Genomic DNA, 23298 nt, shown 5'->3' on the forward strand with positions numbered 1-23298 from the left:
AAACTACTTGACAAGGCATCTGACTACCTTAAGTGTGTTATAAATTTTGCAAGTGGTTAAAATTTTATGCTTATGAATTCAAAAGATAGACTTTAGTTAAATTAAAAACTAATTTATGTAGATATTTTCCCTAATAATATAGCACAAATGGGTTTTATTTCCAACTGAAAAGAGTATTTATTACCATGGATATAACTAGAAGAATCATACAAATATATGTAATTCCATTAGAAAATATTTTTCTTAAAATTTGAAATGACAAGAACTTAATGAATCTTAAATATCTCTTGTTTTATTTTGAAAAATTGTTTTCATAAGATACAATTGAGCAATTGAGATTTGTTCTCCCAGTATCTGAAGATTTTTTTGGTCTTGTTTTGTTTTTTGGGTTTTTGGCCCTAAAATTAGGTGAATTCAGCTTTGGGTCTATTTCATCCATTCTGGAAGATTCCTTGGGTCACTGATCTGAGGCATTCTTGATGTGGTTAGGACTTCCCAGCATTATTTTTTTTAGATCCTGTTTATTTAAAATGAAAAGGATTAGCATGAGGGATGGTAACATTCCTTTTTGATATCTGTAGCAGCAAGTTTTCTTATGATTCATTCTTCTTCTTCTTACAGCTTTAAATCATCTAGGAACTTCATATAAAATTTAATTCCAGTTTCAACTAGTTGTGGAGCATTTGATCCAAAATAAAATGAAAGTCCTCTCTGAAGCTGTAGAGGAGACTCAAGAATCAGAACAACCTGAAGTTCTTTAAGCTGTCAGTTGAAGGACTAGGTAAAAAACAAATATCATTTAGTGTGATCATTAATGCACATGAGTCATTATTCCATGTGGTTGCTGTCGACTGGTCAGGGGCACTTCAAGCCCTAATCTGTACTTTGTCCTGTCTCTCTACACCCCGTTCTACTTTTTCAGCTTGTTGCCTGTAATATGTGAATGGAAATAAAATAATCAAGCTTGTTAGAATTGTGTTCATAATGACACAAAAGACCTGAGAGAATGTAAGAACATATAGAATATCCAAAATAAGACATATTTTTGGTTGGTTTAAAACCTTTTTGTTTGTTTCATTTTCTTCTGTGCTTAATGTGTAGTTACTATTATTTCATATCCTTTGACTTACGGGTTTGACTACAATGCAGTGTGAATATTGCACATGGGACCATTTGTCATACTGTCAGATGGCAATACATAGATGGATAGAATTTTGCTGTTTGATCAAAGCAGTGCCATTGGAAACTTGTTTTCCCAAGTATGGGTACATTCTCCTCTTTTCCTGAGTGGAGAAACCTAGATCTGAGCAAAAAGCATGAATCAATACACCTTGGGAGGCAGGGTGTCAAATATTTGATGCCATTTCCTTTGCTTGTAAATTGTTCATTTCATTTGAATATAAATATAAAAGGACTTCTACCAAGAACATGAAACTAACATTTTGCCAAGCTAAATTTTAATGAATTTATTTGGACTTTTTTATAATCACTTAATATTTTCAGTTCATGTGCTAATATTAACTCTACTTACTGGAGAGAAAGAAATGGTATTCAATATGATAACTGCCTTGTTACTGCAGAAATGTAGAAGTTTGGCATTTTAAGTATCAAATATTTTAAGTCAAAAAATTACCAGTGTCCCACAGCACAGAGAGAGAATATATGTTTGCTTGTGTCCCTTTAATCTTTCCCCTGTAAAATTAAGCCTAGGGGCCTTACACTATTTTAAATTTTCAAAATTAGGTCATGTAAATGTTGTGTCAGATTTCCAATTCATAAGTAGTATACTTATGAATACTGAATAGTGAACATAGGGTACATTTATATCCTACTGATTGCTTAGCTGTGGACCAGAGGTAAACAGAGAACGAATGGTATTTTCACAGGTTAGTAAACTGTTTTTCTATGATCTCTTATATACAAGTGTGATTAACATTTTTTCCCCCTTCCTGAACTAATATAGGAACATATGGTCTAATAAGTGTGAGTTCATTTGGGGAGGGCAGGATAGAATGCTTGAAATTAGGACTGACCCAAAAAATGCCTTGGTCTCAGTATTTGTGGATTACGAGGAGGAAGGGCTGAAAAGGAACCTTAAAAGCATTAGAATGGTAGAGTACAGATTAGGAGCAACACTCAGGGCTCCATCATGAAGAGAGTGAGATGAGTTCCCATGGTTAATGCAGCAGGGGCTCTAATTGAAAGCCCTCTACCTAGGAAATGATTTAAATCCTTTTATCCTAGCTGGATTGTGAACGTTTTATTTACTTTGAGGAAGTTGTTTAACCCTTTTTGTAGATTGCATCAATATTTAGAGTAATGTAAATACATTTTCCCTTTGGCTATTTTACAAGGACATTGAGGATTAATTAAATTTAAAAGAAAGTAGTGCAGTTAACTCCCAGGAGACAGAGGGAGATGTTTATCATTTTTCTCATCATTCATTCCTTATTCATTCATTTTACAAATGTTTGTTGAATAGTAATTATAATGAAGATACTATACCAGCTTCCTGAATTGGGAATACAAAGATGAAGGATGAGAGTGACTTCTGCCTTCATTATGTTATGTGTTCATATTTTCTTTTTAAAATTCTCATTATAATATGAGTAATCGTGCAGGGATTTAATATTGCTGGTCTCAGCAATAGTTGATCTTTGATTAACATCTCACTGACACATATTTTCACTGTGTATATTTATTTTTCCTTTCTAAATTTAGAACTACTCTTTATCTTCTACTGTAAGAGATATACAACATACTTTTGTTTTTTTCTATGTTGTAATCAGTGCAGTTTTTTTAACCAAGAATAAACACAAGTTCTAATAGCAAACAGAAATAAACTCCCTACACATTACCTTCTCCGTTAAAATATGTTTTATGCCACATGCAGAATTTTAATATTATATAGTTATTTGTGAAAGTATAACTAAATAGAAATTTTAAGAAAGAATGCCTCTAATATTCATATCTTAGCACTAAAGAAGCATATATTATTCTGCAGATTGAATTAAAATGTTAGTTACCAAGATATGAACTTAGACATTTTCAGTAAGCATTTATAGGCTATTCTAGTAGAAAACTGTACACAATTTCCCATGAGGCTGGTGAAGGTTTCTTAGCTTAAGTGACTTTTTAGCTGGTTCTTGGATTTTATTAAATAATATTTGAATGAACAGTTTTGACTAACAGCCTGAAAATATTAATCTTTCCTCTCAGTCTGAGCAAGCGAAAGTAGATAAATTCATATTGTGTGTCTGATTCTCTTTGGGTTTGAAAAGAAATAAAGACTCTACTTCTAAATTAGCATAGAAAAAAGGAGAATTTCTCTTGATTTATTTGTCAGTTTGGGTTTGTGCTTTTGAAAAAGGAAAATAATGATCCTGAAATCAGTAGGCTTTGTCTTTGCCAAAAAATGTGGACATGTTGATCTTAGGGGGGCTGATTATATAAAACAATAGAAATGTAGTCTTAGATGAAAATCTGTAAAGATGTAAGAATGCTGAACTAACATGAAAATCAGGGGCTGAGAAAATGCTGGATTGAGAATAATGTGATAATGAAGGTTTTATATATATTCATATATATAAAATATATTCATATATTCTCTTCAACATACATAATGTCATAAAAAGGATAAAACGCCCAAGTCTAGTCTCGACAGAGCACCAGCTTAAATCACATGAGCCTATCAGAGAACTTATGACAATATTTAGGGCTAAACTGATGTTGCTGGTGAACCAGTATCTGGAATGATTTCCATAACTCCCTTAACTTGCACATTTATAATGTGGACTTTAAAAAATTATTATCAGGATGGCTACTCTGAAGCCAGGAGCTTAGGAAGTGTCACAGATGGTATATATTTGTATTCCTGCCTCATGTCCCTTTCCCTGAAGTGGCGTGTGGAGTATGAGGGATTACGGTGTATTTGTAGGTGGTGTCCCTGAAAGGCTATCAGGGGACTTCTGGTTCTGCTTCAGTTCTGTTTTGTGAAGATGGTCAAGTGATTTAAGGTCTCTTGCTTCAGCCATCCCACTTAGAAAGCAGTTGCTTTATAGTCCTTTGGGTATATACCCAGTAATGGGATGGCTGGCTCAAATGGTATTTCTAGTTCTAGATCCCTGAGGAATCGCCACCCTGACTTCCACAATGGTTGAACTAGTTTACAGTCCCACCAACAGTGTAAAAGTGTTCCTATTTCTCCACATCCTCTCCAGAACCTGTTGTTTCCTGACTTTTTAATGATTGCCATTCTAACTGGTGTGAGATGGTATCTCATTGTGGTTTTGATTTGCATTTCTCTGATGGCCAGTGATGGTGAGCATTTTTTCATGTGTTTTTTGGCTGCATAAATGTCTTCTTTTGAGAAGTATATACCCAAAGGACTATAAATCATGCTGCTATAAAGACACATGCACACGTATGTTTATTGCGGCACTATTCACAATAGCAAAGACTTGGAACCAACCCAAATGTCCAACAATGATAGACTGGATTAAGAAAATGTGGCACATATACACCGTGGAATACTATGCAGCCATAAAAAAATGATGAGTTCATGTCGTTTGTAGGGACGTGGATGAAATTGGAAATCATCATTCTCAGTAAACTATCGCAAGAACAAAAAACCAAACACCACATATTCTCACTCATAGGTGGGAATTGAACAATGAGATCACATGGACACAGGAAGGGGAACATCACACACTGGGGACTGTTGTGGGGTGAGGGGAGGGATAGCATTGGGAGATATACCTAATGCTAGATGACGAGTTAGTGGGTGCAACGCACCAGCATGGCACATGTATACATATGTAACTAACCTGCACAATGTGCACATGTACCCTAAAACTTAAAGTATAATAATAAAAGAAAAAAAATAAACTTATTGATCATCTATGTGCTAGGCATATTCTCTGTTTGTATATATTGGAACATGAACCTTCCAGGTCCTTGAAAATGTGCTGGGTACTAAATGAAATGTTTCCAGTTGTGATTCTTTTTTTTTTGAGACGGAGTCTTGCTCTGTCGCCAGACTGGAGTGCAGTGGTGCAATCTTGGCTCACTGCAACCTCCACCTCCCTGGTTCAAGCGATTCTCCTGCCTCAGCCTCCCGAGTAGCTGGGACTACAGGCATGCGCCACCACGCCCAACCAATTTTTGTATTTTGAGTTGAGATGGGGTTTCACCCTGTTGGCCAGGATGGTGATCTCGTGATCCGCCCGCCTCGGCCTCCCAAAGTGCTAGGATTACAGGTGTGAGCCATGACTCCCAGGAGAAATAACTTCAAAAACTTAAAAACATTGGGCTGGGTATGGTGGCTCATGCCTGTAATCCCTGTAATCCCAGCACTTTGGGAGGCTGAGGCGGTTGGATCACCTGAGGTCAGGAGTTTGAGATCAGCCTGACCAACATAGTGAAACCCTGTCTCTACTAAAAATACAAAAATCAGCTGGGCGTGGTGGTGAATGCCTGTAATCCCAGCTACTCGGTAGGCTGAGGCAGGAAAATCGGTTGAACCCGGGAGGCAGAGGTTGCAGTGAGCCGAGATCTTGCCACTGTACTCCACCCTGGGCAACAGAGTGAGACTCCATCTCAAAACAAAAACAAAAACAGAAACAAAAAATTAAAAACATTATACAAATGTAAACCGCAATGATGACAAGAAAGAGGAATGTGGACTCCATATGAAATTCCCTCGTGGTATCTGCGCTAGAACATCTCTACTTTTCTTAAACCTCAAACTTTGCTCATCTCTTTGACCCTTAGTCTCTACTGAGGATCTGTTCTCCTACTCTCCAAAATTGTTCAAGGTCATCTGATGAGTGGCCTCAATTTATTTTCAGATGTGCATGTGGTTTACTTGGGGTTTTGTTTTGTTTTGGTTTTTAGTTCAGTTTTTTTATTGGGGTTCAAATATGAGACAGTATTGGGGAACCTAGTAGGGAAAATCTGAAAGCAAATACAGTGCCATACTGAGAATTGTACAATATGTGTGTGTGTGTGTGTGTATATATATATATATATATATATATATATATATAAAAGAAACAATACAGAAACTTCATTCTGCTATCACAAAGCCTTCAAAGAAATGACGATTGATGCCTTAGTGAGGTTCACTAGAAGGGAAAAAATTGGCAGATGTTTCCCACAGAAGGAAAAGCATGAGCAAAATTCTGGAGACTTGCCATAGCTTCTTATGCTTCTGGAGGCAGTATGGCTTCAGGGTTTGGATGTCAGCAATCCCTGAAACCATGTTTCACAACTCTCCAGATGCCAATTTTTTCATTAATAAAGTATAATAATTCATATCTCATGGGGCTGTTAAACAAGAACATAAAGTACTCAGCTGTATGGTAAGAGCTCAACAAAGCTTAGCCATCATTATTATTACTAGCCTGGCATGAATGAAGTTAAGGAATGGTGGTGGGTGATGAGTGTGGGAGAAATCAGAGGTTACATCATAAAAGGCTTTGATGGCCACATTAGGAGTATGGATCTTATCTCCTAAAGGTATTGCAAAGCTTCTTAAATGGCTGTGCCATGGTGCGATTAAATTTACGTCTTGGAAAGGTCACATTGGTCATGGTATGCACATGTGGTTTTTGCCTATTCAGTTAAAAGCTCCTTAAAGCTTTTTATACCACCACAGTCTTATGCACCTAAGAGGCTACATTATTTGCCAATTTGTTGTTGTTGAATTATCTATTTCAGAACTACTCTGAATTATTAGGTTGAGATTGAATGAGAGGAGCAGGACTGGAATTGGAGAGAACATTTAGAAAGTTTCCTCGGTAATCCAGACAGTAGATGGTGGTGACCTCAACAATTGCCCAGTTACTTTCAGGACAAAGTCCAAGTTCCTTATAATGGTATACAAAGCTGGCACAATCAGACACCTATTCTCAAAACAGCTTACCTCTCACGTGTCTTCTCACTTGCTCCAGTTATGTACAATTATTTAAAGTTCTTGAAATATTCCTTTCCCTGTGTCTTCCCTCCATAGTTTCTCCTTCTGCATAGAATATTTCCTTTCCCTATCCACTTTCTACCTATTTATTCTACCTCCTATTCATCCTTCAAAGCTCAGCTCAGATTTCACTTCCTCTAGGAAACCTTCAATGGCATTATCTTAGTCTTTTTGGGCTGCTATAACAAAACACCATAAACTGGGTGGCTTATAAACAACGGAAATGTATTTCTCACAGTTTTGGAGGCTGGGAAGTCCTAGATCAAATCACTGACAGGTTCAATGTCTGGTGAAGGTTCACACTCTGGCTCATAACGGTGCATTCCCACTATATCCTCACATGGTAGAAGGGGCTAACTAGCTCTCTGGGGTCTCTTTTACAAGCGTATTAATCCCATTTATGAGGGCTCCATCTCCAATGTCTATGATTTAATCACCTCCTAATGGCTCCACCTCATACTACTTCTGGAGGCAGAAGTATTAACCTTAAGGGTTAAGATTTCAACATATAAACTGGTGGGGGAGGGAGGTGGGGATGGGACACAAACATTCAGACCACAGCAGACAACTTGCTCTTTTAATGTGGAATGGATGACCCTCCAATATTTCCCCAGAGCACCCCATGCTCTTCTATCAGGGAACTTACTAAAATCATGTAACATGTTTCTTGGTGACAAGATTTAGGTCTTTTGTTTCTGTAACACATGCCAGATACTTAGCCCGGTATCTGGCATGTGGCATGCCCAGTAAATGTTTGCTGAATAAGTGAATCCATGTCTCTTGCTTGCCGCTATTTGCCCACTGAATCCATGAAGTGAGTTTTCATAATGGATACCACTGAAAATTCAACCCTGAAAAGAATGTCTTCGGTTGTGGGCCCATAAAGTCTTAGAAATAGTGAAGCTCCTACTGTCAGTCCTTGAAAGGGAACAGGGCAGCTGCTGCATGCCTTGAGAATGGGCAAAAGACAAGCGACAAAAAGAGCACCGAAGGCACCTACTTGTCCCTCTGGGCCAGGGCCTCAGTGTATTGGTCGGGCTTGACCTGGTCTCCTGGTACATCTTCCCAGTTTTTGGTGACTCCCTTCAGTTTCTCTGAGAGCTCCAGGTTACACTCCTTCTCTGCTTCCATCAGAGCTGCCATCCGCGCAGCTTCATTCTTTGCTAGCCTGGATTCCTGGAAAAAGAACAAAAACTGAGAGGCTGCAAAATTCCTACCAGATTAGGAGCCCTAAGACCCAGGAACATTGATGAATTTGAGAGGGAAAGTAGAGACGGAAAAGGTGAATGCCAGAAGGCAGAGCAGAAGGAAAAGGAGTGTTAATAAAAGAGAACCCCTACCTATGGACTTTGGGAACTCCTCACCTCCTGCAGAAGCTGGATCTTATTCTCCAAGAGCTCATAAACATGCTCCGTCTCCTGCTGTCGCTCCTCAAACTGGCGTCGGAGCTCAGCTTCATTCTGACTGTTGAGATTCTCCACATCAGCCCTAAAACCACAGAGCATTAGCCAATCAGAGCCGGACATACAGTTTAGCAAGTGGAACCATTAAGGTTGTTCTTTGATAAATCTCCAAACTGCTTTCTGCAGTGACTGAACTGGTTTATATTTCCACCAACAGCGTGTAAGCATTCCCATTTCTATGCAGCCTCACCAGCATCTGTTGTTTTTAGACGTTTTAATAGTAGCCATTCTGACTGGTGTGAGATGGTATCTCATTGTGGTTTTGATTTATATTTCTCTGATGATTAGTGATGTGGAGCAATTTTTCATATATTTGGTGGGCATTTGTATGTCTTCTTTTGAAAAGTGTTTGATCATGCCTTTTGCTCATTTTTTTAACGGGGTTATTTGTTTTTCATTGTTCAATTGTTAAATTCCTTATGGATTCTGGATATTAGACCCTTTTCAGATGCTAGTTGCAAATTTTTTTAGATTCTACAGGTTGTCTGTTTACTCTGTTGATAGTTTCTTTTGCTGTGCAAAACTCTTTAGTTTAAATAAATCCGACTTGTCTCTTTTTGTTTTTGTTGCAATTGCTTTTGAGGACTTAGTCATAAATTCCTGAGGCCAATGTCCAGAATGGTGTTTCTTGGGTTTTCTTCTAGGATTCTTATAGTTTGAGGTCTTACATTTACATCTTTACTCCATCTTGAGTTAATTTTTATATGTGCTGAAAGGTAGGGGCCCAGTTTCATTCTTTTGCATATGGCTAGCCAGTTATCTATCCCACCACCATCGAATAGGGGAGTGCTTTCCCCACTGCTTATTTTTGTTGATTTTGTCAAAGATCAGATTGCTGTAGGTGTGTAGCTTTATTTTTGGGTTCTCTACTTGCTTCCATTGGTCTATGTGTCTTTTTTTTTTTTTTCCAGCAACATGCTGTTTTGGCAACTGTAGCCTTGTAGTATAGTTTGAAGTTGGATAGTGTGATGCCTCTGGCTTTGATCTTGGTCATTTGATGAATGACATTGGTAGTTTGATAGGAATAGTGTTGAATCTGTAGATTACTTTGGGCAGTATGGCCATTTTAATGATATTGATTCTTCCAATCCATGAGCATGGAATGTTTTTCCATTTGTTTGTGTCATCTATGATTTCTTTTAGCAGTGTTTCGTAGTTCTCCTTGTAGAGATCTTTCACCTCCTTGGTTAGATGTATTCCAAGGTATTTTTTTTTTAGCGGATATTGTAAATGGGATTGCATTCTTGATTTGGCTCTCAGCTTGAATGTTATTGGTGTGTAGAAATGCTACTGATTTTTTTTTTTTTTTTTTTTTTGAGACGGAGTCTGGCTCTGTCGCCCAGGCTGGAGTGCAGTGGCATGATCTCGGCTCACTGCAAGCTCTGCCTCCCGGGTTCACGCCATTCTCCTGCCTCAGCCTCCCAAGTAGCTGGGACTACAGGCGACTGCCACCACACCTGGCTAATTTTTTTTTTTTGTATTTTTAGTAGAGACGGGGTTCACCGTGTTAGCCAGGATGGTCTCGATCTCCTGACCTCGTGATCCACCCACCTCGGCCTCCCAAAGTGCTGGGATTACAGGCGTGAGCCACCATGCCTGGTGAAATGCTACTGATTTTTGTACATTAATTTTTGTATTCTGAAACTTTATTGAAGTCTGAAAATATTTTTAATAATTTTAGTAATACTTGTCATTTAACACTAAGCTTTTAAAAAACTGTAAATTATAAAAGTAACCATTTTAGCAATATAAATGTATATAAAGAAAAATATCAGGTCTTCTCCCTATCACGGACTGTGATCTCACTCTTCCTCAATATACTAAAATTATCACTCAGCAACTTTTCCCCCTTACTTTAATCAAGGAATTCCCACTAGGACAATAATATAGAGCTAACTCATTCTTCAATAACTGCATAATAGTCCACAGTGTAGTAATACCAAAATTTATTCAGTCAATGCCCTATTGATGGATAATTGTTTCTAGTTTTTTGCCATTACAACTAATGATGCAATAAACATCCTTATACATTTATCCTTTCACACTAACGCTTTTATTTATAAGAAACAGATTCCTTCTAGGGATTGTTTGATCAAAGGAAATCCTCCTTTTTTACTATAATAGGTAGCATCACATACTAAAAATGTTGTCACAATTTACACTCACTGGTAGTGTATGAGAGTGCCCATTTTCCCCAAACGTTATCTCAGCTCTTGATGTTATTATAGGCTGACTGATACTTTTTGATAAAGCTTATTTGCATTTGTCTCTACTAAAAGTGGAAACATTCACTGTTTCAATTTAGTTGATTGCTGACTAATAGGAAGTTTGCAATCTTAGGCCTGGTGGATTTACTAACTTATGACAAGGTCCATCTGACCTAGTAATAGAGAGAGAGCCCAAGGGAAACACAGCATATGAAAATCTATTGTTTCAGTTCCTGAATCAGACACAGGATTCAAATGCCACAGATAGGTTAAGGAATTTGGTTCTAAATCTATTGCTCTCAGATTAGTAAGACAGACTCTGGAAAGGACCAGAGCTTAAAATTACAACTTACCATGTTTTATCCAGATGCTGTTTCTTGTCCTGGAGTTCTCATTTCAAGCTCTCCACTTCAACCTTCAGCTCAATGTTCTGAAAAACACACAGGCATTAATCGTTATTAACTGCCACAGACACTCTTCTGGATCCAGGTTCCTATTTGAGTCTTGCCTTGGTCCACAGCCTCTCACCTCATCTCTGCCCTCTTTGTGACCCTTGACATAATTAGGGATTTAGTTGGATCAGCAATCTAGTCAAGGAAGAATAAACTGTACAGCTTCAGGGTTTCCCCTGAGCTACTTATCAATTTTCCCAACCTATTTATCATTACCCCTGGATCATGAACACTGCTTAAGTCTATTCGTTCTCTAAACCATTGCAGGACAGAGTATATATTAATATAATTTTTTCCTATCTAATACAGGTTGTTCCTGAAAGCCAAATTGCTAGAATAATACTTTTAATAGAATTATAGTAATAGAACAATACTTTTATATGCCTGGGGATTCAATTATTTAAAGAAATTTGGTTGTAAACATTTTTAAAAACAATGCTTTTATCATAAAATTGGAATTTTATAAATTAGGTTTGCTTAAGGTGAGAGGGGACTCTGATGGTAAAGTTATACAGGGAACAATTAATTTTTATTGAGGTGAGGATGCAACAAGTAAGATTTGGGGAAACAGAAATAAGGAAATAAAAACATCCCAAGTGTGTCTGGTGCAGGTTAAGTGGCTTAGTGTGTGGTAAGGAGTATAGAAAATAGTTTGCAACTAGTTTGTGAAAATCCTGCTAAGACAACTAGATAGGCCGGCCACGGTGGCTCACACCTATAATCCCAGCACTTTGGGAGGCCAAGGCAGGCAGATCACTCGAGGTCAGGCTTTTGAGACCAGCCTAACCAACATGGTGAAACCTCATCTCTGCTAAAAATACAAAAATTAGCTGGGCGTGGTGACATGCGCCTGTAATCCCAGCTACTTGGGAGGCTGAAACAGGAGAATCGCTTGAACCCAGGAGGTGGAGGTTGCAGTCAGCCAAGATCATGCTGCTGCACTCCAGCCTGGGTGACAGAGAGAGACTCTGTCTCAAAATAAAAAAAATTTAAAAAGTAAAAAACTGGATAATAATCAGTAGAAATCAAAGACTTATCAGGGAGCTTTAAGCAAAGTATTGGCATGATCGGGTCCATGTTGAAGAAGGAATTATGAAGAAGGTGGGTGGGTCAGGGGCAACTAACCAGAATAGGGAGGGGGACTGTCTAAGGACAAGAGGTACAGGGAGAAAGACTCAAAAGACGTTTCAGAGACAGAAGCCACAGGCCTTGATGACTTGTGAGATTCAGATTAGACTGGAGGGAGGACCAAAGACAATGCTGAAATTTCCAGCATGTCAGTGGGAATGCATTCTATTAACTAAAATAGGGGCAGGTTTGTAGGGGAACCTAAGGAGGTTTCTGCAAAATGTTAATTGAGGGATTACTTTATTTCAGCTTAAACGTTAGCATGCAAAGATGGATTAGTCCCTTCCCTGATGAAGTCCATAATACAGTATTAGGCAAGAAGAATGTTATTTAGTAAAGAAGTCTTTAGATCAGAGGTTGACAGAGAGACTGAAGGTAAAGTAGCTAAAGTATGAAAAGTAGTATTGTGGGTACTAGAACAGTAGGGAGGATTTTACTTTACTATCGCCATATAATAACCACCAACACCTAGACTTCTAGAAGTCCAAGGCAACACACAATAGCAGCATATTTTCTACCATACTTGTGAAGGCATTTCATAACCCATGTTTCCATGCAGGTTGGTTGAAACACAAATACTAATTGGGAAAAGTAGAAACCTGGTTTAGATATTTGAGAGTTACTTAGAATTAAAGAATTTTAGAGCTGGAAGGCAGTTGGACTCAAGGCATTTTAGACCATATTACTAGTATGTTTTTAGTGACATACTGAGAAGAATGTTTGTTCCCCTCATAAGTAGGTACCTTTTGACCAAGGTTAGAACATAGATTCAGATCCAGTGAGATGAAAATATCCTAATTTCTTCAAAAGAAGGGAATGATAGCCCTGTCTTTTCAGGATATCCTTTAAAGTTATTATTTTATGAACACTAAATAGCATTACCAGATTTAGCAAATAAAAATATAAGATATCTACTTCAATTTAAATTTCAGATAAACAACAAATAATTTGTTTCATTAGAAGTATATCCTTTGCAATATTTGAGACATAACTTAAACGCTAAAACATTGTTTGTTGTTTATCTGAAATTTAAATTGAATTGAGTACCCTGTATTTTATTCTGCAATACAAATACCAAAAGATTAACAAATGGAAACACGCATATTTCAATTTTGTATGAAGAACAAGTCTAAGATCTCTATATCAGTTCCATGGCCTGGCACTGCAAGAATAATTCATCTGTACCAATTGATGAATCAGTAAAATAGAAGATTTGCTGAACAGTTGCTATGTCCCCAGCTTTGTGGTCAATACTTAAAGGAATTCAAATGTCTTCATAAAAAATGGTCCCTAAGCTAGAGACCCTTCATAGAGGTGAAGGAATATGCATTCAATTATGTGGGAAATGCAAAGAGGGAGCAATTTCCTAATCTGTAATAGGCAGATAATTGTATTTTCCTCATTCATAAACCTACCTGAGAGGATCGTGAGGCATAAATAAATCAATACATGTAAAGGACTTAGGACAGTGTTTCTAACACAGGTATAACTATAATTTTAATTATAATAATATTATCACCATCATCATCAAGAACAACAGCATTATCATTTGGAACAGCAGTTTGCTTTCCATGAGACCATAATGTTTCAAGTGGATTCAGTGTTCAGGATATGGTGCTGAGAAAGAGGACTCCTAAGTTTATTATTATTTCTGCCACCAATTGATTCACTTCTGTGACCTTGGGTAAAATTCTGCTAAGGCTTCTCCACCTGGAAAATGACAAAGAGTGGGCAAAAAGCTATTTAAATCTCATATGAAAGAAAATGGAATCTATAATTATGAAGTGTTATTATCAATGATATTCCTATGCCTGGCTAATTTATATAAATCAGAAAAGTCTGGATATGCTAAACCACCTCAGATAAGCCAAAACTGCTTGAGCAGATTTTTAAAAAATCTCATATCTAAAAATACGTGAGGTCTCAAATGACCGGAGCTATATGGATGTCCTCTGCCTAGTTCTTAGTCTCATGATGTGACATAGGGAATCTCTATCAGGTATAAACTGATCAACAGAAAGTTCCCTGAAAAGTCCCTTACTATTAATACTATTTTTGCATGAGGAATCTTTGAATATTCAAATAAAAATAAACAAACAACAGGGAATGTGAGAGGCACTATGAAACCAACCTAAAGCCAGAAAGAATTAGGTTCAAATCCTGGCTCTATCACTTTCCTGCTAGGTGACCTTGGGCAGGTTAACTAATCACTATGAGCCTCAGTTTTCTTATAAGTATAGTGTGGTTGCTTTGCTTTTTAATGAAGATAAGTATTCACGAGGGATTCTGTGAGGATTGAATGAGACAATGTGCATGATAAGCATAGAACAATGCCTTGCACACAGCTGTGCAACAACCTTGATTCACTTTCCCTTTATGTCCAGGCTAACTAGTGCCAGTCAGAGACCTCAGCCTTACCAGGAAAAATACTTAGATCTAAAAGGAAGAAAAACAGAGGACATAAATTATACGCTCTATCTGTTCTAAATCCTACTGAAGAAAATGAAGTCAATGCTTTGACCAATTTGGCCAAAGATTCACAGATTTGAAGACCTCAGCATTTCTGTGTTCTAGTTCTCTTAGTTTAAAGACAAGGAAATTGAAATCCAGAAGGGTTACCTCCAAGGTAAAAGCCGTAACTGAAACCAACACTCCACTCTTGCTTTAGCCTTTTATCAGAGAGACCAGCTTAGCAAACACTGCCCAGTTTTGTCTGATTTTGTAGAATGTGGTAAATTATAGAATTAGAGAATGTGCTGCATTTAGTCTTGAAAGAATATATGGAGGCAGTAAGTATAGTGGTCAAGAGCATAGGCTCTGAATGCGAGAAGGGGGCTTGACAAGTCACCTGCCCTCTCTAAGAGGCTTATTCACCTCATCTATCAAGGAGATAACAATGATATCAATCTACAAAGGATGTTAGGGAGACTAAATGAAATTATGCACAAAAATCACATCGCACAGTGCCTGGCATGCAGTCAGTATTCAGAAAATGATAACTATTATTAACTATAAAAACAATAACAATTTACCCTCTCTAACTAGGATAGCTGAAATCCAGAAGGGTTTTCAAGGTAAAAGCAATAATCTTACATCAAAGTCTAACCTTCTTGCACCTTCTTTCTGTAGAAAAATCATCATATAGCTTATCACATTTATTCATTCTCCATTACTAAATATTCATGTGTAAATTGTTAAATTCTTTTATAGCATCAGTAGATTCCAAATTAACTGCATTTGCTTATTTTATCACCAAGTGATAAAATTTTATCTTCTTGGCTTATTTTATCTTCTTGGCTCTTTGTCAAGATATCTAAGGAAATTTATGTACTCAAGAAAGGGGAGATGGGAAGAAAGCACTTCTCTTTCTTCATGCCTCCAAAGGAGTGTTCGCCCATCTAACTCAAGAAAAAGTTTCAATGATGAAGCTGAAATTAAACTTCTATTAGGTATTTCTTCCTTCTCCCCAGGACTGGAGTACATGAATAGTCTCATATCTGGTTTCCCCAACCTCAGTCCCTCTACTACTTAAATTTTTCCTAAAGCATAGCTCTGGTTATTTCATTCTCTCTGTTCAAAAAGCATTTAATATGTGATGCAGGTCCAGCTAAAGAAGAAAAAGGAAAGAAAGAAAAAACCTTTTAACGATTTTTAACTGTACAGCGATTAAATTATACACAACTGGCCTGATAATAGAGTCTATTCAAAATTTGACCTCAATCTACCTATCCAGCTTTATCTTCCATTATTATCTGCTGGCCTAACTGGATTTCCCAAACATGCCCTATGCTTCTTGGTGCCACATCATTGTGTGCCCTTCAGCTTCATGGTTAAATGCTACGTCCCCTGTGAAGACTTACTTTATCTCTCCAAATTAAAAGTAATTTCTCATGATGACATTATGAGCTTTCAAATATTCTTTTCATACTGCAACATTGGCATCCTGTGTAAATGCTTCATATTTCTACACCTGTCTTATTTACCCTTTTAAATTGCAAACTCCTTAAGGACAGAGGAAATGATGGTGTGGCAGAAATACCCAGGTGCACTGGTTATTAAGATACTGCCTCTCAGCGTTGTCATGCTGGGGCAGGAATTTCAGGATAAGTAAACCTAGGTTCACATACCTTTCTGCCACTTCCTAACTGGGGGACCTTTTTTGTGTAAATTACTTCAACTTTTACAACCTAATTTCCTCATTTATAAAATAGGGGTTGCAAAAATTACCTCAAAGTTTGTAGTGAGGAATAAATGAATTTATGTAAAGTACCCAGCACAATGTCTGATACAAATAACCGCAGCTAGGGCGCGGTGGCTCACGCCTGTAATCCCAGCACTTTGGGAGGCCGAGGCGGGCGGATCACGAGGTCGGGAGATCGAGACCATCCTGCCTAACACGGTGAAACCCCGTCTCTACTAAAAATACAAAAAAAAATTAGCCGAGCGTGGTGGCAGGTGCCTGTAGTTCCAGCTACTCGGAGGCTGAGGCAGGAGAATGGCGTGAACCCGGGAGGCGGAGCTTGCAGTGAGCCGAGATCGCGCCACTGCACTCCAGCCTGGGTGACAGAGTAAGACTCCGTCTCAAAAACAACAACAACAACAACAACAACAACAAAAACAAATAACCGGCAGCTGTGACTAATCTGAGGTCCTCGCAGTGTCTCTCAGCTCTTTGTGCAGTAAAAGCATTGAAAGAGTGAACCAACAAGAGAACAAAGAAGGAATAGATGACAAGAGGCGGAAGTGGACTAACAATGATATGTTTGTTGAATGAGTGAGAAGGGAATAGATAATGCTGTGAGATTATGTGGAAAACTTTTTATCTGAAGTCTTTAAAAGACATTCTCAGTTTTGGCTGGGCGCGGGGGCTCACACCTGTAATTCCAGCACTTTGGGAGGCTGAGGCGGGCGGATCACTTGAGGTCAGGAGTTCCAGACCAGCCTGGACAAACTGGTGAAACGCTGTCTCTACTAAAAATACAAAAATTAGCCAGGCGTGGTGGTGGGTGCCTGTAATCCCAGCTACTCGGGAGGCTAAGGCAGGATAATCGCTTGAACCCAGGAGGCAGAGGTTGCAGTGGGCCGAGATTGTGCCACTGTACTCCAGCCGGGGTGACAGAGCGAAACTCCATCTCGAAAAAATAAAAAATGTACTCCAGCTGGGGTGACAGAGAGAAACTCCACCTCAAAAAAATAAAAAATAAGGGCCGGGCATGGTGGCTCACGCCTGTAATCTCAGCACTTTGGGAGGCTGAGGCAGGCGGATCACAAGATCAGGAAATGAGACCATCCTGGCTAACACGGTGAAACCCCGTCTCTACTAAAAATACAAAAAATTAGCCGGGTGTGGTGGCGGGCACCTGTAGTCCCAGCTACTCGGGAGGCTGAGGCAGGAGAACGGTGTGAACCCAGGAGTAGGAGCTTGCAATGAGCTGAGATCGCGCCACTGCACTCCAGCCCGGGTGACAGAGCGAGACTCCATCTCAAATAAGTAGATAAATAGAGACTTTCTCAGGTTTTTGTTTTGTTTTTGTTTTTTTGACAGTCTTGCTCTGTTGCCCAGGCTGGAGTACAGTGGCGCAATCTCGGCTCACTGCAAGCTCTGCCTCCTGGGTTCATGCCATTCTTCTGCCTCAGTCTCCAAGTAGCTGGGACTACAGGCGCCTGCCACCACGCCCGGATAATTTTTTTGTATTTTTTGTAGAGACAGGGTTTCACCATGTTAGGCAGGATGGTCTCGATCTCCTGACCTCGTGATCCGCCCGCCTCGGCCTCCCAAAGTGTTGGGATTACAGGCGTGAGCCACCGTGCCTGGCTGACTTTTTCAGTTTTAAGCTAAGAATATTCTCTAATAGGCATATTATTGACCCATTGACAATAGAAGATTGAATACACTTTAGGATTCCAGCCTCCTCTTCTACTGCTCATGCTCTCCGTAAGAAGGGCTAAACATCCTACTCCTGTGCACTACATTGGAGCTCAGAAATACTGACTTAAAATCTCCAGATCTTAACACGGACTTTGAAAGGGAAGATTGAGTATGGACCCAGTATTAGATGGTATTATGGAATTATTTTTAAGCTTTTTGGGTACAATAATAGTATTGTGGTTATGTTTAAAAACAAAGCCTTCTCTGTGAGAGTTATATTCTGATATCTTCCCAAATAAAGTTATATGATGTCAGAGAGTTGCTGTAAGGGGTGGAAGAGGACAAGATGGAGAACGAACAGTGCAGGGAGATCACTGAAAAGAACCGCAAAATGTTGGGAACCGTTAAAGCTGAGTGATGGGAACATGGCTCCCTGGTAAATGGGACACATACATCGGGAGGTACTATTTTCGTAGTCTTTGTTTATATTTGAAAATTTTCAAACTTACATAATGAGAAGTCAAAAGGGGCATTTTCATCCCAAAAAGGTAAATGTCCATATTCTTTTTTATTTTTTCATTTTCATTTCTGGAATTACCTAAACTCAGGTCATAGATAGCAACGAAAATTCGGCTCCCTGTGGCAGCTTCTTTCAGCCACCAGACTTACATAGACTCAGTGGTGCAGAGTCCGTTTCCCAATACTGAGGGATAAAGAAAATTAAACCTGCCTCTAGGCACGTCTCAAACTTGGGAGACTCAGAATACAACAGAGTATGGGATACAGGGAGGAAAGAAGAGATGCAGAAATAAATTAAAAACAAGATTTGTTTAAAGAGGAACTGCAACTTCTTTAATCGGGCAGATTGAACCAATAAAAGCACAGTTCTCTCCCTTCACCTCTTATCCTTTAGTCTCTTCAACTTTCACATTGCTTCACTCACTCTCTTCCTCTCCCTTTCACCTGCTCACCTTACCCAACTTGAACTGTGCCCTCTGATCTGACACAGGATGACAATGACATCAGTCATTACCCAGCAGCCATTTTTTCTGATAACTAGAGTTCTGAGTGATGATAGTTCATGGTGAGATAATTTCCAAGACCTCGCTAGCCATTGGTGGTACTACTCTCCATTAAAGACAAGGGCATTTGCTGATTGAGAAATCAATCATACAAGTGTCCTTGGAGGCCACCAAGGCTTTGCCTGATCTGTTCTCAGCCTATGATGGTTTCTCTTTCTAAATCTGTTCTTCTAGGTTCAGCTCAAACATCCTCTCCTATAGAAACCTTTCCCCAACCTCCCAGTCAGAACTAATAATTTCTTTTCACTTCAACTGTACTTAGTTTATAATTTATATGACTATAATTTAATAACTGAGACTCTTCTGATAGTACAAACAGGTGCTATCATAATTACCTCTGGGCAACAGGCAAAAATCAAGATTGTCCTTAGTAAACCAGGATTCATACCAGGTTATCTGATGTTTACCTCTAGTATAGCACTCACCCGACTCTGCCTTACATTGCTTATTTAAAATGTCTGCCTCCCCTTCTAGGTTTTATAAAAGTTCTTGGCTCACAGTAACTCTTAGTATAAGTTTCTGAAATAAACACTTTGTTATCACTTTTGAATTGATGGCTTACATTTTTGTTTTGGCATTTAACTTCACATTTGTGCATTCATGTGTATGCATTTCAACTCATCTGCAAGCTTATATCCCTCAAAGTTTGCTGCTGGGCTAAGAGCAGGCCACTCAAAAAATAATAATAGGCCAGGCGCAGTGGCTCACGCCTGTAATCCCAGCGCTTTGGGAAGCTGAGGCTGGTGGATCACTTGAGGTCAGGAGTTCGAGACCAGCCTGGCCAACATGATGAAACCTCATCTCTACTAAAAATACATAAATTAGCCGGGCGTGGTGGTGGGAGCCCAGCTACTCAGGGCTCCTCAGCTACTCAGCTATTCAGCTACTCAGGAGGCTGAGGCAGGAGAACTGCTTGAACCCAGGAGGCGGAGGTTTCGGTGAGCGAAGATTGCGCCACTGCACTCCAGCCTGGGCAAGAGTGAGATTCCATCTCAAATAAATAAATAAATAAATAAAAACAAAAAAAAATAAATAGTTTTAAAAAAATCTTGACAGCATACCAGCATACATTCATTGATAAAGTCGACAAGAAAGTATTGGAGATTAAAGATTGCCAAAACCTAAGTGCTTTTCTTGGCATCATTGTCCTTGACTTCAAGGAGTTCTCAGTGTAATCAGAGTTGTGTTAAGGTCAGTGAGTGAAGGAAATGGGTACTGCACCTTTGCAAGATAGTAGGAAGCAAGCCAGAGAAGAGCTGGCATTCCACAAAAGAGTCTTTATTTGGGACAAAAATCAATATGACCAAATCCCATCCTAATCAATTCTGTAAACTAAAGGAATTTTTAAAAAATAATTTAGCAGGAGGAAGAGTTTCAAAATCTTGTAGGGAAACCCTGATGTAACTCCTGATTATTCACCCAAAGTGAAAAGTAACTATTAGTGAATGGGTTTTATTTTAAAACCTTTCATTTTTAGAATCTTATCTCTTCTAGGAAAAGTGTAGTACATACGTATTTTTTGTATGCAGAGTGAATTTCTTCTCCAGGCTTCTCTGACATCAATGGGGCAAGGTCATAACTCTATAAAACAGGGAGAAGCACTGAGCATTTTCAGAAAGGACTCTATCTGTCTTGACCAAAAGACAAAGGACTGATCGTTGCAGGATCCCCAGAAATACATTTTAGTAGCTTCCAAGTGAATTCTTTTGTAAATGGAGTTTCTCTCCATTCATAAGTTTTAGAGCAAAAATGAAGCCTTAGTGGGTCTAGATATCTGGCTAACATTAACTCCCTGTGTGACCTTAAACTGGTCGTCCCCAAAGCTTTATGCTTCTATACAATTAACTTGAATTACAACCTCTCCTTCTTGCCCATAAGAATGATAATACCACCTGCATTACTCATCTTTTACGCTTATGTGAGACACCTAGCCACCCATCAGAAGGTATTCAAATGCAAAGCATTAAGTTTTTACACTTTAATGTGAAGTGGAAGAAAGTCTTGATTCAAATGCACAATCTCTACCTTTCTACTGATTCCACATTTGCTGTCTTTTACTAGTACAGTTAAGTCCCAAATTAGAAACATAAGTCGCCCCAACATGTGACAAATGTCCTTTGTTGCCAGAGAAAGGACAGTGGGGCTGTGTCCTCAGCCTTAGCAACCAGAAGATTCTGCAAGACCAGGACATTCTCCTGCCAGAGCCTGCTTTAGTGTCCAGTCCTGTTCTCCAAAGAGATGGAAAAAACCAAGTGGAAAAGTTTCAGTTTATTCAATATAAGGCTCCACATTCAAATGGCAAAACTGCTCTGTTCAGGTCATATTTCAAGCCCAACCTATGTCAGTCCTTAGTAAAAGCTTCAAAGCAATACCAGTCCTTTCCCAGCCTGGTTTACCTTGATTAGACAAACACAGACACCCATGTCTGAGTAAGCACTGAGACCATGGATGAGTGCTAAGGAGATTAGATGTTTGGATAGACACAGCTAGGGTGTGTGTATGTGTGTGTGTGTGTGTGTGTGTGTGTGTGTGTGTGTGGAGAGAGAGAGAGACAGAGGCAAAGACAGAGACAGTGCTCATTGGGCAGAGGACAGAGTAGCTGAGATAGTATCATTTGTTTATTCATTTGCTTTTTCATAAAATACTTAGTAAGCACCTACTTGGTATGTGCCAACACTTTAATAGGTACTAGAAAGAGCAAGACAGACAGAATCACAGTCTTCAGAGAGTTTACAGCCTATGGGGTTAATTAAACCAATGATTATCATAGCATGTAACAAACAAAAGAGAACCCAGAATCAGCTGTATGGAAATGCACACAGGTGGCAGATATAAATAGCAGCAGATACATGAATCAGTGCGGGTCCATCATATAACTCCTAGCTTTAGTCTCTAAACTTAGGCTCCCACTCAACTCAACTCCTACTCTAACTCAAGATATACCATACCTTGGTTTGCTCTTTCTCTAAGCATCGCTGTTCTAGTCTTCTAAGGAGCAGGAATATAAATCTACATCTATGTGAAACTACAGCACCCCCAAGGGAAAATAAAGAATCCAGTGCTATTCTAGTAATTTTAGGGCAGTGGTACAGTACAATGCAAAGTATAGGCTTTTGAACTAAATTGGCCTGGGTTCAAATAGGAGCCCTCTCACATTCTATTAGGTTGAACCATATAAAAATGGAGATATTCAATCATTTTTTTACAGTTTCACGTAGTTCATCTCTGTATTCTAGAGGTAAATCATTTTAACCTAAGTTTCATTTCCTTCTGTTGTTAGTTTTTTTAATGGTGCTAATACCCCTACCTTTCAGGGTTGTAAATGAAAAGATGTTAAAAAAAAATACCTGACATATAGTGGGTGTTCAATAAATGTTAGTTTTCCCAAAGATAGTCAGATGCATGAATCATAATAAGAGGTATTTCTGGTCAACACTAAGCTTAAGAATCCAAGAAAAGATATATCAAAATGAGACATCTTTGGGTTTGGATAGTGGGGGAGGCTGTATATATACAGGTATGTATGTAGGGGCAGGGAGTAAATGGGAAATCTCTGGCTCTTCTGCTTAACTTTGCCGTGAGCTTAAAACTGCTCTAAAAAACAAAATCTGACCAGGCCTGGTGGCTCACACTTGTAATCCTAGCACTTTGAGGGGCTGAAGCAGAAGGATCCCTCGAGCCCAGGAGTTTGAGACCAGCCCGGGCAACATAGAAAGACCCTATCTCATTTTAAAAAAATAAAAAATAAAAAATAAAATAAAAAACAAAATCCATTTTTTTAAACAAAAAGAAAAATGAGGGAAAATGAGGTGTTCTGCTTGTTTTATTTAGACTCTGAGCACAGAGTTCCCAAGATACATTCTGCTGTGGTATTCACACTGATCTCCAATTAAACCCTTCTCAGTGTGTCATGAGCTATTCATTCCCTATAGTCACTCTGTTAGAATCTTGGTCGTGTCCCAGAGGCCTCTGTTGATGTGGCCCAACTGAGCTGGCAAGTGAGAAACATACACATAAATACCCATGATCTCAGCGATTCTCTCCCCTCCCCAGGACATTCCTTAGCAGAACCAATCTCTCTCACTCGGCTGGAGCCTCTCTGTTCACAGATAGGCCTGGCT

At 38.8% G+C, this 23298-nt stretch overlaps 1 pseudogene; it reads right to left on the reverse strand.

The window, feature by feature from the left end:
* Positions 1–789: 789 nt before the first annotated feature.
* LOC117978934 (myomegalin-like) overlaps positions 790–23298 on the reverse strand; it is a 94691-nt pseudogene continuing 72182 nt past the window's right edge.

The sequence above is a fragment of the Pan paniscus genome, chromosome 1, assembly GCF_029289425.2.
Source record: "Pan paniscus chromosome 1, NHGRI_mPanPan1-v2.0_pri, whole genome shotgun sequence".
NCBI classification, from domain to species: Eukaryota; Metazoa; Chordata; class Mammalia; order Primates; family Hominidae; genus Pan; species Pan paniscus.